This window comes from Lissotriton vulgaris, chromosome 6, assembly GCF_964263255.1.
Source record: "Lissotriton vulgaris chromosome 6, aLisVul1.2, whole genome shotgun sequence".
Taxonomy (NCBI): domain Eukaryota; kingdom Metazoa; phylum Chordata; class Amphibia; order Caudata; family Salamandridae; genus Lissotriton; species Lissotriton vulgaris.
Genome location: NC_141694.1, coordinates 1,751,785,255 through 1,751,799,236, shown reverse-complemented (window position 1 = coordinate 1,751,799,236; position 13,982 = coordinate 1,751,785,255). Strand labels below are relative to the sequence as shown.

Below are 13,982 nucleotides of genomic sequence, written 5' to 3'. Positions count from 1 at the left end.
AACATCATCTCCTACGCCGATGACACCCAGCTGATCCTCTCCCTCACCAACAACCCCGCCACCGCCAGAACCAGCCTACACAAAGGGATGAAAGACGTCGCTGAATGGATGAAGAACAGCCGCCTGAAACTGAACTCAGACAAGATGGAAATCCTCATCCTGGGATCATCGCCCTCCGACTGGGACGACTCCTGGTGGCCCCCTGCCCTGGGCACCACTCCCATACCAACGGACCACGCACGCAACCTGGGCTTCATCCTGGACTCCTCCCTCTCGATGACCAGACAAGTCAACGCCGTCTCATCATCATGCTTCAACACCCTGCGCATGCTCCGCAAGATCTTCCGATGGATCCCCACCGAAACCAGGAAGACGATCACCTGGGCACTCGTCACCAGCTGGCTAGACTACGGAAACACCATCTACGCCGGAACCACAGCTAAACTTCAGAAAAGACTCCAGCGCATCCAGAACGCCTCCGCACGACTCTTCCTGGACATCCCCCAACACAGCCACATTTCCAGCCACCTGAGAGACCTGCACTGGCTCCCCGTCAGCAAGAGAATCACGTTCCGACTCCTCACCCACGCACACAAGGCCCTCCACGACCTGGTCCCAAAGTACCTCAACACCCGCCTGACCTTTTACGCGCCCACCCGCCAGCTACGATCGGCCAGCCTCGCCCTCGCCGCTGTACCACGCATCCGCAAAGCCACCGCCGGGGGAAGATCCTTCTCCTACCTGGCAGCCAAGACATGAAACTCCCTCCCGACCCACCTCCGGCTGACCCAGGATCATCTCTCCTTCAGGAAGCTCCTCAAGACCTGGCTATTTGAGCAGTAACTGACCCCTCCCCCCTGCGCCTTGAGACCCTCCCGGGTGAGTAGCGCTCTATACAATTGCCGATGATTGATTGATTGATTGACCGACCTGTACGGATTCCATCTTCAGAATATCGGTCAACAAGTTTATATTTTGAAGATCCTAGATTTCGACAGTGCATTCCATACATATTTCACCTTTTGTTTGAAAGTGATCTGTCTTCTCTCTCGTATGCAGTGAACGTCATACTTAAAACTGGAGTTCATAAATCACTTCTGTCTGCGAAAGAATTTGTGGAGAAACAGATGAAAATTTAGAAGCACAGTTAATCAATTAGTTGGCATGTTAACGTGGAATAAATGAGTATTGGTATCATCGTCATGGAGAACTCAAGTGTATGTTACAGAACTTAGGTACACCAACATGGTTTTACACACTTAGCTGTGCAGAGTATGCATGGGAAGATTTGCTTGAGTTTCTAAGAAAAGCAAATTCCAATATAAAAAGTGTTGAAATAAAGACTCCTGGTGAACAGTGTTCATTGGATCCTGTAAATGTGTGCAGATATTTTAATCATAGTTTCAAGCTATGATGTCTTTTAACTGCAATAAAAATAATCCATCTCTTGGAGAAGTTACCGATTTATTTGGGAGAAAGAGTATCAAGAAAGAGGTGCACCTCATATACATATGCTACTATGGATCAAGGATGCACCTACATTTGGAAATGATTCTGATGAAATAGTATTGTCTTTCATCGAACAGTATGTGACATGTGAGATTTCAAGAGAAGGAGGAGATAGAAGCTTGAGACAGCAAGTTTTACGTTTCCAAAGTCATCGTTGTGGAATGTATTGCAGAAGAAAATACAAGTCTAAAGGAATATTTTACACCAAATGTCAGTTTGGTTTTCCCAGTCCAGTCATTTTTAAAGGAAGAGTAAATTCTTTTTTTTCTTCTGTAAGGAACACAATAACTCGGAAATCTCCAAAGAATACCTACAACTTAAAAAGAACAAACGTTTCAAAGTATATCAATGACTACAATCCAATCATTTTAAAAATGTGGAATGCGAACATGAACATCCAGTATGTTGCAGATAACTCAATTGCTGTTGCACGTTATGTTACATTGTACATAACAAAATCAGATAAAACAGACATGAAACAAATATGGGAAGAAATTGCACAAGAGAATAGCCTTGGTAAAAAATTGTACAGCTTTACTTTGAAAATGCTTTCCCACCGAGAAATTGTATTCTTAGAATGTTCTGACCACTTGTGCTCTTCAAGTTTATATTCAAAGTCACAAGGAATCATTTGGGTAAGTTAAGGTCTTGCCTGCAAACGAAATAGAATGTTGAAATCATTGGAAGAAATTGTACAACTAGCAGCAAATGAGCCAGACAGGACAGACATTCTTAAAACTAATATGTTGAACACATACTATCTGAAAAGGAGTCGACATCTGGAACAGCTATGTTCAACATTACAGCTTCCAAAGAAATGTTAAAGAGAATTTAAAAGAAGGAAAGTTTGCAGTAGTTGAATGTCATGGCTGTTTAGTAAAACATGCAAAGGGCAATCTTATAAACCACAAGAAACTTAGTTGCGAAACTCCAGATAAGCGGGAATTTTACTATTTAGCACTTCTGCAACAGTTTAAACCATGGCGTAGCGAAAGTGAATTACTTGGAGAGTTTGACTGCTACGAAGATTCTTTTAATGCTTGTAAAGATAGCATTGGATGTAAAATGTTCCCTACATATTTAAAAATGTTGAATGATGAAGTTGAACAGGAAAAGACTTATATAGCTGAAATAGCTCATGAAAGTTCCCAAGATAGTCAAAGTAGTGGTCCATGTAGTCAAGATCCTCTTGGACAACCAATGCTGGAAAATGAAGCAGCGATTGCTATGCATGAAGTCGAAATTGCAATGCAACAAGCACAAGAGGAGAATATTACATTGGAAAACTTAGAAGAATAAGTAAATGAACAGAAAGAAATATATATGCAAGTGAGAGAACAGACAGAACATGGAGGTCCATTAGGATGTCGGGTGGATTGCCCCCGCCAGGCTGACGGTAGCCACCGCCGGCCTGGCTGGGGCAATCAGCCCGACATCCTGTCCTGAATTCCCCCGCCATATTAGAATGGCGGGGGGACCACGGCGGACGGAGAGACCGTCCGCCGATTTTCCGCCCTGGTCGCCTTGCGGCCGGGGCGGAAAAGGATTAATATGGTGGCGGTGTCTAATTCCCTCTTCCCTCTTCACCAAGGTAGCTAGAGGGATCGTGTCTGGGTCTCCACTGGACCCAGTACCCCCTTAAAATCTGGAAAGAATTTGAAGCAGAACTTTTTCCCCCGCTCCATCTAATCTGTCAGCAATCCTTGCTGACTGGCACTGTCCCTGCCCACTGGAAACGAGCGCTAGTCTCCCCTTTGCTGAAGAAACCTTCCCTGGACCCTGACTGCTCAAAAAGTTACAGGCCCATCTCACTGCTGCCGTTCCCTGCCAAGATAGTGGAACGGGTGGTCAGTAACACCCTTTCCAACCACCTGGAACATCATCTACTACTGGATGGGGACCAATTCGGTTTCGGGCCTGCTCATGGAACCGAAACTGCCCTTATTATCGCCATGAACGAACTTCAAAGGCGAGCAGACAGAAGTCAGGCATCTTTTCTGATACTGCTCGATATGTCTGCCGCCTTTGACACGGTGAATCACAAGATCTTACTGAGACGCCTATGGGAGGCAGGAGTGAGGGATACGGCATTGCATTGGTTCCACTCTTGTTTGCAGGACAGGCAACAAGCAGTATCTCTACCTGCTTTCCAATCTGCTTTCTCCCCGGTAACGCACGGAGTCACACAGGGCTCTGCCATTAGCCCAATACTTTTTAATATTTACCTTAGGCCACTTATTATTCTGATCAAAAGCTTCGGCATCAAAACCATTAATTACGCTGATGACACGCAGATGATCCTTTCCTTGGAAGGAGAGGACTCTCCATAGAGATCCTACACAATTGCCTGCGGGAGACATCAAGGTGGCTGAAGAATAATTCACTCCAGTTCAGTTCAATGCAGGGAAAACCGAGGTGCTTTTTAACAGTGGCTCGAGGATCCCCCGTCCGTTCCCTTGCAACTTCTGGCCCCGGAAACAGCTTCTAATGTACAGCCTGCAGACTCTGTCCGCAACTTAGGGGTCATGCTTGACCACAAGCTCAGCATGGAGACCCATGTTCAGAAAACCTCTGCCTGCTGCTATGCCATTCTGCGCTCTTTAAGGAAAGTTCTGCCCCTCCTACCCAACCAGGCTCACGCCCAAGTAGTTAGATGCACGATCCTGAGCAGGCTGGACTACTGCAATGCCCTCCTGCTCGGGGCCCCGGAGTATCTATTGGACAGGCTCCAAAGAGTCCAATCTGCGGCTGCAAAACTGGCCTTGGGGCTCCCGAGGAGATCCCATGGACCATCCGCCTTGGCACAACTGCATTGGCTCCCTCTTAGACAGAGAGTGCAATTTAAGGCCCTCTGTATTGTTTTTAGGGCCCTCCACGGTTCCGGCCCAGCCCCTTTACAATCCAAGTTTGTGTGGTATCCCCCTACTAGACAACTCCGCTCCTCGGATGCCAAACTGGTAGTCACCCCCAGATTCAAGAAGGTCAGATCCGGAGGTAGATCTTTTGAGGTCACCGCCGCTAGACTCTGGAACACCCTCCCCACCGAGATCAGACATACCAATGAACTCCTACCTTTCAGAAAAAAGGTTAAAACTTGGCTCTTCCCGGGCTAGCCCAAGTCCCCTCTGCTCCACCCCCCAATCCTCCTCAGACTCTGTCAGCCCCAGGATGCCTGCAATGGCGACAGTTTGCGCTTTACAAATTCTTAAAATAATAAATAAATAATAATAGACACCACCAGGCATATTAGGTTGCAATGCCGCCACAGAAAGGCATGCGGTCTTCACTCTGTGGCCCCCTGGGGATCCCCAGAGTGAAGGAGAGGTGGGGGGTGCACACGGGGGTACCTGTGGTACCCCCCTTAATGTGCATAAACAAAGCAGCAGGCACCACGCGGTGCCTGCCGCTTTGTTTATGCAAATGCTGTAATGCATTTTTGTGAATCAAAAAAACTGCCTATGCCTTGGAGGCATAGGCAATTTTTTGGATTCACGTTAGTGTGGCCCTGCCTACCCTCTCTCCCATTGGGCCCAGCCACCATTGTGGGTGTAATGCATTTTTAGCATTGTGGTGGGCGGTTCTGAGAGCACCGCCCGCCACAATGCTATAATGCAGGATGTGTACGCCACTGTGGCGGGCATATTAAAAACAGATTACGACGTTCTCTTTGGGGGAAATCATTTCATTGTATTTGGAGATATGCTACAACTAACCTCTGTAAAAGGAGAACCAGTGTTTAAAAATCTTCTACATGAAGACACTAAGAAATCTTTGGGAAGTATTGGAAATGTGAACATGAGGTTACATTTTGAATATAAAGAACTCCCTCAGAATGTGCGACAAGCAAGAGATGAAGATCATGCAAATATTCTAAAAGATGTAAGAATTGGTGTTCTAAGCAAACATGGTAAACAAGTTTTTCAAAGTTGTCTACTAAAGAACTTGTTTACAAATGAAAACACACCAGCAGAAGTAATGTACAAGAAAATGAAAGAATAAAAGTCTAAAGTTTGCCTAATGCCTACAGTGGAAGAGTGCTATACATTTATTAGAGAGCTTATGAAATTGGAAACTGAAGAAATAGTTCACATTGAAGCTACTGATAAAATAGAGCATCAAGGAATAACAATTGTTCTTTCAGAAAAACTACAGATTAAGTTGGATTCTGTGGAAAAGTCTGTATCAAAAACTGCTGGCTTAGAAAAAAATGTAGATGTATGTTTAAACTGTCGGGTAATTTTGAAGCGTAAGCTGAATGTAGAAGAAGGTTTAGTGAATGGAGCAATGGGGAAAGTTGTTGATTTTGTGAAATATCAAAATAGAAATGGAATTGAATTTTTGAAAGTTAAATTTGATCAGATTGCAGAGGTAAGACAGATTGCATGTTCTGCTGCACGTTTTTTGCTTGTAAAGACTTGTATGTACGTATACAACAGTTTCCCTTCTGTTTAGCATATGCAATACCTATTCACAAATCACAAGGTTTAAGTGTAGATAATGCTTTGGTAAATGTAGGAAGAACTGTGCTACAAGAGGGAATGGTATATGTTGCAGTATCTCAAGTTAGAACGTTGTCTGGTTTGTATTTAATTGATTTTGATGAGAACAAGGTTAGTGCCGATGTTAATTTTGTAAGAGAATATATTAGTTTGAGAAGGCTTTATGCTCCCCATTATTATTATTATTATGTTTCTTAAATAGCGCCAGAATTGACCCCCGAAGGGGTATCTCCGCGCTTGCCTTGGGAACCTGTCCTGGCTTTTCCCTGTGAGATAGCCCCTACAGGGCATCCCCAAGGTGAAAGCCAGGCATCCCGCCGCAGGGGGCCGTTGTGGAGATTAAGCAAGCTTAATGCCCAGAGTTGCAGAGTGTGAACCCATGATTAGGTCAGGCACCGAAGCGAGAATTATCGAGTCCATGGACATTTGAGCTCAAGACCCTGCCGCGTTGGGAATTGAACCCTGGTCCCGGGTCTGACCTCTGCTTCAGGGTCTGCCTGCTCTAACCAGTGAGCCACACTTCTCCACACCAGTGAGCCACACTTCTCCATTTAGGTGAATATCCTATTTATGAGAAACGTGTTGCGTGTTCAAAATGCAAACATGTTGAAGAATTAACTATTGTTGAAAAGCAGAAAGAAAATCAAGAGAAAAGAAAAGATGTAAAGAAGCAGAAAATACAAACAAGTGATGATGTTGTCGGATACCAATTAGAAAATGCTTCTGGTGTCAACTGCTATGGTAATGTTATTGTAAAGTTTATATTTTATCTTGAAGATGTTTGTGGTGAAATTATGGAAAGTCAGGAAAAAACATTATGTTCTGCACCTTACACTTTATTTCAAGAATTGAAAACTGATAGAAATAAGATCCATTCTGCTTCTGGTATTCACCAACTGTTGGATACATGTACTGGATCTTTAACGTTCAGTGCTAATATACAGCAAGATGCACAAGAATTTCTGATGGTTATGCTCGGAGTACTAGGAGATGAAGGAATTCAGCATGAGATTGTATTTGGACTCTGTTACAAATGGGAACATAAATGTGAACAGTGTTTATTAACTTCATGGACTATAGTTGACAGAGAACAATTTTTATATTTAACAATACCTGACTGCAAATCTGTACCATTTTCCAAATTAGTATAAAATTGATCATAAGATGATGTGTTCTTGTTGTAAATCATGATTGCTATCTACATTATGCCTACAAAGATATGGAAAATATTTGATTATAATGCTGCTACGCTGCAGACCAAATGGAAGAAAAGTGGAAACCAAAATTATAAATTTTGTTGCTAATCAAGTATCTATTTCTGGAAGAACTTTTGCAAAAGTTGCTATTGTTTTCCATGCTGTAAGTAGTACTACAAATGGACATTATACATTTTATTTCAAGTGTAACAATGGTTGGAGTCACTGTAACGATAAACACTTGGAAATGAAACCGAGATTGCCTTATGAATTAACTAGCTCATATTTGATATTTCTGAAACAAAGATTTTTGATACCCCTTTCGGCCACATGGGAAGGTGTAAAGATCTTTAAGGAATTCATACTGCATGCTTTCAAAGCGAAATTTTTGATACATTATCTGGCACATTGGAAAAATGTGCACAGAAACTACGAAGTAAAGGTAAGGTTTGAACATTTGAAGTAGTATTGAATGTGTTATTTGTGTTGATTTTTGCGAGAATTAGGGATTTGGTTTTTTTTAACAATCTAGTTGATTGTTTTTTTTCCCCTGCTGTTTATAATGAAACTACACTGACATAACTGTGAATCGTGAAGTTAAGTAGTAGTTGATGACAGCAAAAAAAGGGAGAAAAGTTGTTATCCGAATGTTAAATTGTTTTGTATTCTTTAAAAAATTCATTGTAATTTTTGAAATGTATTACGTTACATAGCACTTTTGCAGTTTATTTTATGTAGTTGAAAAGTTAGATAAAACAGTACTAGTGACAAATACACAATAGTAGTTTGAAATTAAAAAAACTTAGAAATTAACTGAAGAAACCATAGGTTTCAGGGACGTTATAGTTAGAAATTAGCATTTAAAAGACCTTAGAAATTCACAAAAAAAAACAAAGGTTTCCGGGACGTTATACTTAGAAATTAGCATTTAAAAAACCTTAGAAATTCACTGAAAAAAACATCGGTTTTACAGACGTTATAGTTAGGACTTAGTATTTAAAAAACCTTAGAAATTCACTGAAAAAACCATAGGTTTCAGGGAAGTTATAATTAGTTGGACATTTAACTCATATTAAACCAGAGAAATTTGCCTGTTATAGTTAGTTGAGCTAACTGTAACTCGCGCACCCGCAATGCACTGCTGATGATGTCACAAATTAGATCACTCATGACATGGTCCGTGACATCACTGATGACATCTCAAATGACATCACTCATGACATCATCCACGTGATAATCTGATGCACATACTGATGCTCTAATGTAAACTTCGATACACCCATTCTAAAATGGAGACTACTATTTTTGAAACCGTACACACAAGAATGGCATGTACTACATACCACTCACTATTTCCTAGGTCTATACACACATCCAGTCACTTATACTTGTAGTTACTCTTCAATACAGGACTATAATATGCACTCATACATGCAGTCACACTCTGCCACTCATCCATAGAGTTACTCACACACCTAGTCAGCAAAGCACAGAATCAATCACATACCCATTTACTCATGTATACAGTTATACACACCAACTTCGTTATTTTTAGACATACCACAGCATTTATTTATACAGATACTAACACATATTTACTGTCTTATACAATCACTGATAGAAGCAGACACTTATTTATACACACACTCTTGAAAAACGTAGTCTCACGTATACTCATTTATATACTCCAACACTCACATATACTGCCTTAAAACATATGTAGTATGGGAGTCACAGTCATACCAATAAGACATTCATTCACTCACCACCACACCCATATACACACTAACTCACCCATACAGTCCTTCCCAGATGCACTGTTTAATCCATACAACCACTGAATCACCCACTCAGACTTCTATGCACCAACTCATACACCCCCCCACGCACCCACCCACACTGATACTCAGGGACCCATACAGATACTCAGACAACAAATCAATAACCTATATAGACGCTCATGTAGCTATTCAGAAAACCATGCAGTTGCTTACACGCCAATGGAGAGACTAATACAGACTTTTACACAGTTTAGTCACTAGCCCATGTATTCAGTAAGACATGTTCAATCACTCACTTATACAGTCAGTCATGCACATACGAAAGAACCCTTTTAGGCACTCGTAAATGCATTCATTCTTTAACCCCTTGGCCGTGGGGGTAATTCGTCCGCTGTGCTGGGGGAGGCGGGGGGCACGCACCGCACCCCGGTGCTCGTGATAAGCTCAGCTCGTCATGAGCCACGGTGGCCGCGTGCTCATGACGAGCTCAGCTTGTCACGGCCACACCCGTTTGTGTGAAACGCTCAGCACAGCGGAGAAATTAGCCCCGCGTGCGAGTGTTGGAGCCGTTATGATGAGCTCAGCTCATCATGAGCACACGGCAACCATGGCTCATGACGAGCTGAGCTCGTCATGTGCATGGGAGGGGTTAATACACCTTGGCATTTATATATAAAACATATTTAACCTTTACAGAAACACAAATTCACTGGATGATGTCATGAGTGATGTCATGAGTGTTGTCATTTGAGATGTCATCAGTGATGTCATCAGTGATGTCACTGACCATGTCATGAGTGATGTAATATGTGACATCATCAGCAGTGTGTTGTGAGCGTGCGAGTTATAGTTAGCTCAACTAACTATAACAGGCGAATTTCTCTGGTTTTAAATGAGTCAAATTTCCAACTAATTATAACGTCCCTGAAACCTATGGTTTTTTTCAGTGAATTTCTAAGTTTTTTAAATACTAATTCCTAACTATAACGTCTGTAAAACCTATGTTTTTTTTGTGAAAAAAAAATTATATATATATATATATATATATATATATATCAAACACAGTCTCACCAACGTAATCTCTCCATCCATTCACGGAAAGGCAAAACACTGGAGCCGGGGCCTCGATATTTGGTGCAGTTTAATCAGAACACAACGTCCTACGCGTTTCGGAGTATAGCTTACTCCTTCTTCACGTGAAGCGCTACTACACGAACTACCCCCAGGGTTATACAGGGCTCACACCTGGAATATCCAAATTACACTCAAGTCAATACAAGATGCTGCTTCACCTCATGCTAGCTTCTGGGATTAGATTATGTGGCCTGTAAATTATACACATATCTCTGACACGGGTGCACTGCTTATTGAGTTGTCTTGTCGGGGATCAGTAATTGTTTTCAAACTTGAAACTAAAGCTGTCAGCCGTCTTCACTCACAACCACATTTTCTCCAGCTACACCTTACAGATTTTATCTCATGAGGCATGCAGGTATTTGTTCAAATATTCCATGAGTGTAAGTCTTGAAAGGACCAGAAAATTCAAGCAAGTATGTAAAGTAACTATATTAACCTGAGCTCCACATCCCCAGTACCTATAGCACAGAGCAGAGAGGCTTAACTCAGAGGCAATGTGTATAGTATTTATGCAGTACCAAACAAGCAATAAAGTCAAAACACAACACAAGAAAAATCTCAAACCAGTTTAGTAAAAAAGAGTATATTAAAGAAAATTATACTAAAACAACAAAAAATAATATGAGAACCAGAGATATGATTTTTTTAAAGTTTAAGATTCAAAGAACGAAAAAGTGTTAAGCACCAACCACAGTCAACTGGTTGTGGTAAGCCAGCATCTAAGCACAATTTGAGGCCGATCATGAAACAATGTACATTAGATACAGAAGGTAGGTTTGACACTGCCTACATTTTGATCTTTGGACCTAGTCTATGAAATAAGAGTCGAAAATCCTTAGCAGGAAAGGCCGAAATGGTCTACAAAGTCTGATAGCTGTTGTTCAAGGTTTTTGGTGAGGCTGGTATCTTTTGGCCAGAAAACTCAGAGCAGAGAAACTTGAATTTCGAGCCCAGAGAAGGTACCTCACCAGCAGGATACTTTTGGGGCTTTCGGCCAGTGAAGATTCCTACATTCAGTTAGTCACTTTTTTGGAGCCCAAATTCTTCCAGCAAGCTAAGGCTGCAGCTGTAGCTGAAGTGGACTTCACAAGGCCAGATATCTTCTCCACTAGGTTCTGCTCAATCGGATTTGTTGCTGCAGAAAATCACTAGGCAGGAGCAACTTGAATCTTCAGCCCAGCTGCAATGCACCATTAACAGATAGGCTTGGCAGGTTGAACACAGACCTCCAGAGGTCTTTTGGAGTAAAAGATTGTTCTAAGCCCCAGCTTTCAGGAGATGTTAAGGAGAGTACACTTTATCACAACCCAGGGTTCTAGGACTTCATGAACAGCACTTTGGGATCAAGAACCACAAAAGCAGAAGCCACCAGCAGGGCCCATGGTAGGTCCAGTTGGAACTGGTCAGTAGGGAAGTTGCAGGAAAAGCCTCCAGTAGCTTGTTGTGTCCCTGTAGCTTCACCCTCTCTGCCCTATGACTCTTGGAGTCCACTTTTTTGTCCTTGATACAAGAGGAAGAGCAGTTCCAGGCATCTTCCAGGCATCTTCTCAGCAAGCAAGTACAGTCTTATTCTGATCCTTCACAGGTCCAGTAGGGTTATGTGGAAGCTACTGGGAATGGCATATATATGCCTAGCAGCAGCCAGTAGTTAGGGAAGACTCATAACCCCTTCCTAACCAATAGAGTAATAGTTCCCTATCCCCTTTTGCAGCATTTCGTGTGTGCCCTACTGCAAACAATCCCCTCTCTACCTAGAACGAAGATGGCGAACCTTAATTCCCCTGTTCAGAGCTTCTATGTCCGCCCAAGAGGTGTGACCATGGAAATGAGCCACACCTCCTCTGTGGTCATTCTGAACCAGTTCTAGGGGCAGCATCTCTCCTGCTGGGATTAATGTAAATCCTACTGGAGGGGCAAAGGAAAGGTTTGCCACGGTGTTAGCTAACTTTTGCCTGTTCCAGGGAGGCTTCTTGGAAGATAATGTAGTTCCTGGGCCCAGTACACTGGCCATCATGTAAAGGGAACCATACAATTCCACCACACCCAGGCTTTTTGCCCTGCTTGTCAGTGGGAAGTTTCAAAACATCATCAAGGGCTGCCAGGTGGCAGCTGCAGTGCATACAAAAGGTCCCCTAGAGGCTTTCGGCAGGGAAAGTATAACTGTCTAAATATACCTTTTCCTTTTTTGTTATTAAATATTCAATTTTACCATTCAATTGGATTTTAAGTGCAGATTATAAGACTCTTTGAATTATATTAATAACTGTTTCCTAGACAACGTAAGCATTATTAAATGTAATTATGTAACCTAGTATTTTCCTATGGAACAGACTTGCTACAGTGAAAATTTGTTTTGGGGCTTTTTTCATATTCAGAACATGTTTAACATTAAATGTTTACATATCCTACTTTTAAATACCATGCACTCTACCTTATTAGGAGTGACTATGAAATATTTAAAAGAAAGGTTTGACCTGAATAATGGAGTTAACAGTGTTAGAAATGGGGTCTCTACTTGGCAGTGGTTTGCATCTTGTCCAAGTAGGGATCCTCACTCTAGTCAGGGTAAGGGAGCCACACAGCTAAGATAACCCCTGCCCACCCCCTAGGTAGCTTGGCAAGAGCAGTCAGGCTTATCTCAGAGACAATGTGTAAAGTATTAGTACACATGCAGCACACACATACACACACAGTAACACAGTGAAAACACTACAGAAGGAGTCCAGGCCAGTTTAGAAAAATTAGCTAATATTTATCTGAATCAAACAAGACCATAACAACAAAAATCCAGCATACACAGGTCAAGATATTACTTTAAAAATATTAAGCAAGTTTAGTCCATAGAAATCAATGGATGCATTTGTTTTTAGCACAAAGTACCTTAGATGCGTCCAAAATCAAAGAAGGTGCAAGGCGCAGGGGAGGAGAGGCACCGGAAAAACAAATCAATTTGTTGGTACCTTACTACACAGGGGAGGTGATGAATCAGTTCCTTACAGGCTGAGGAGGTGATGTGCCGGTACCTTACTGCTAGGCAGGGGCGGTGATGCGTCGATTTCTCAGGCGTAAAGTAGGTGATGTGTTGGAGTAGGAGCTGGTGCCACGGACATCGGTGACCTAGTGCTTGAGACTCACACTTGAGCGATTTTTCCAACGCGCTGCGATGGCAAGCTGGAGCCTACAAGGAAAGCTGTGGTTGATGCATTGATCTGAAGCTATGCTTCAGTGCAGGCAGCAGTGATGCGTTGATCTTTTGTAGCCATGCGTCGAGAAAACAGGCTCTGGGATTTGAAGCATAGATTTTCTCCTGCAGATCACCCTATTACACTTCCAAGGGCCCATTAACTGGATTTGGAACCACTTGACACGTCAGGACCCTCAGCAGAAGAGCCCAGGCACTGGTAGTTGAAGTCTTTGATGGCCCTGAGCCTTCTTAAAAAGAGGAAAACACATACAAGCCCTTGGAAAACCTTGGAAGCATGATACAGAAAGCAAAGTCCAGTCCTTTGACTCCCAGGACAGAGGCAGAAAGCAGCAGGCCATCACAACGAAGCAACAGGCAGAGTGGCAGTCTCTCCTAGAGCATCCAGATTGTCTTACTGGCAGAAGGTCCTCAGTGTAATAGTGTTCTGATTTTGGGGCGTCATAGGTCCAATACTTATACCCCTTTCTACCATTGAAGTAGGCAAACTTCAAAGGGAAGTCTTTTTAGTGCACAATAACCTGCCTTTCCCTGACCTTCCTCCAGACCCATTACAGGGGGTGGAGACAGCTTTGTGTGAGGACAGGGACAGCCCTATTCAGGTGTCAGTGACATCTCCTCCCACCACTCTAACTCAGGAAGACACATCAGCCTGGCG

General features: G+C 42.6%; 1 protein-coding gene across 2 annotated transcripts in view; it reads right to left on the bottom strand.

Moving 5' to 3' along the window:
* LOC147709416 (xanthine dehydrogenase/oxidase-like) overlaps positions 1–13,982 on the bottom strand; it is a 736,168-nt gene that overhangs the window by 682,547 nt on the left and 39,639 nt on the right. The gene's annotated exons all lie outside the window — the stretch shown is intronic.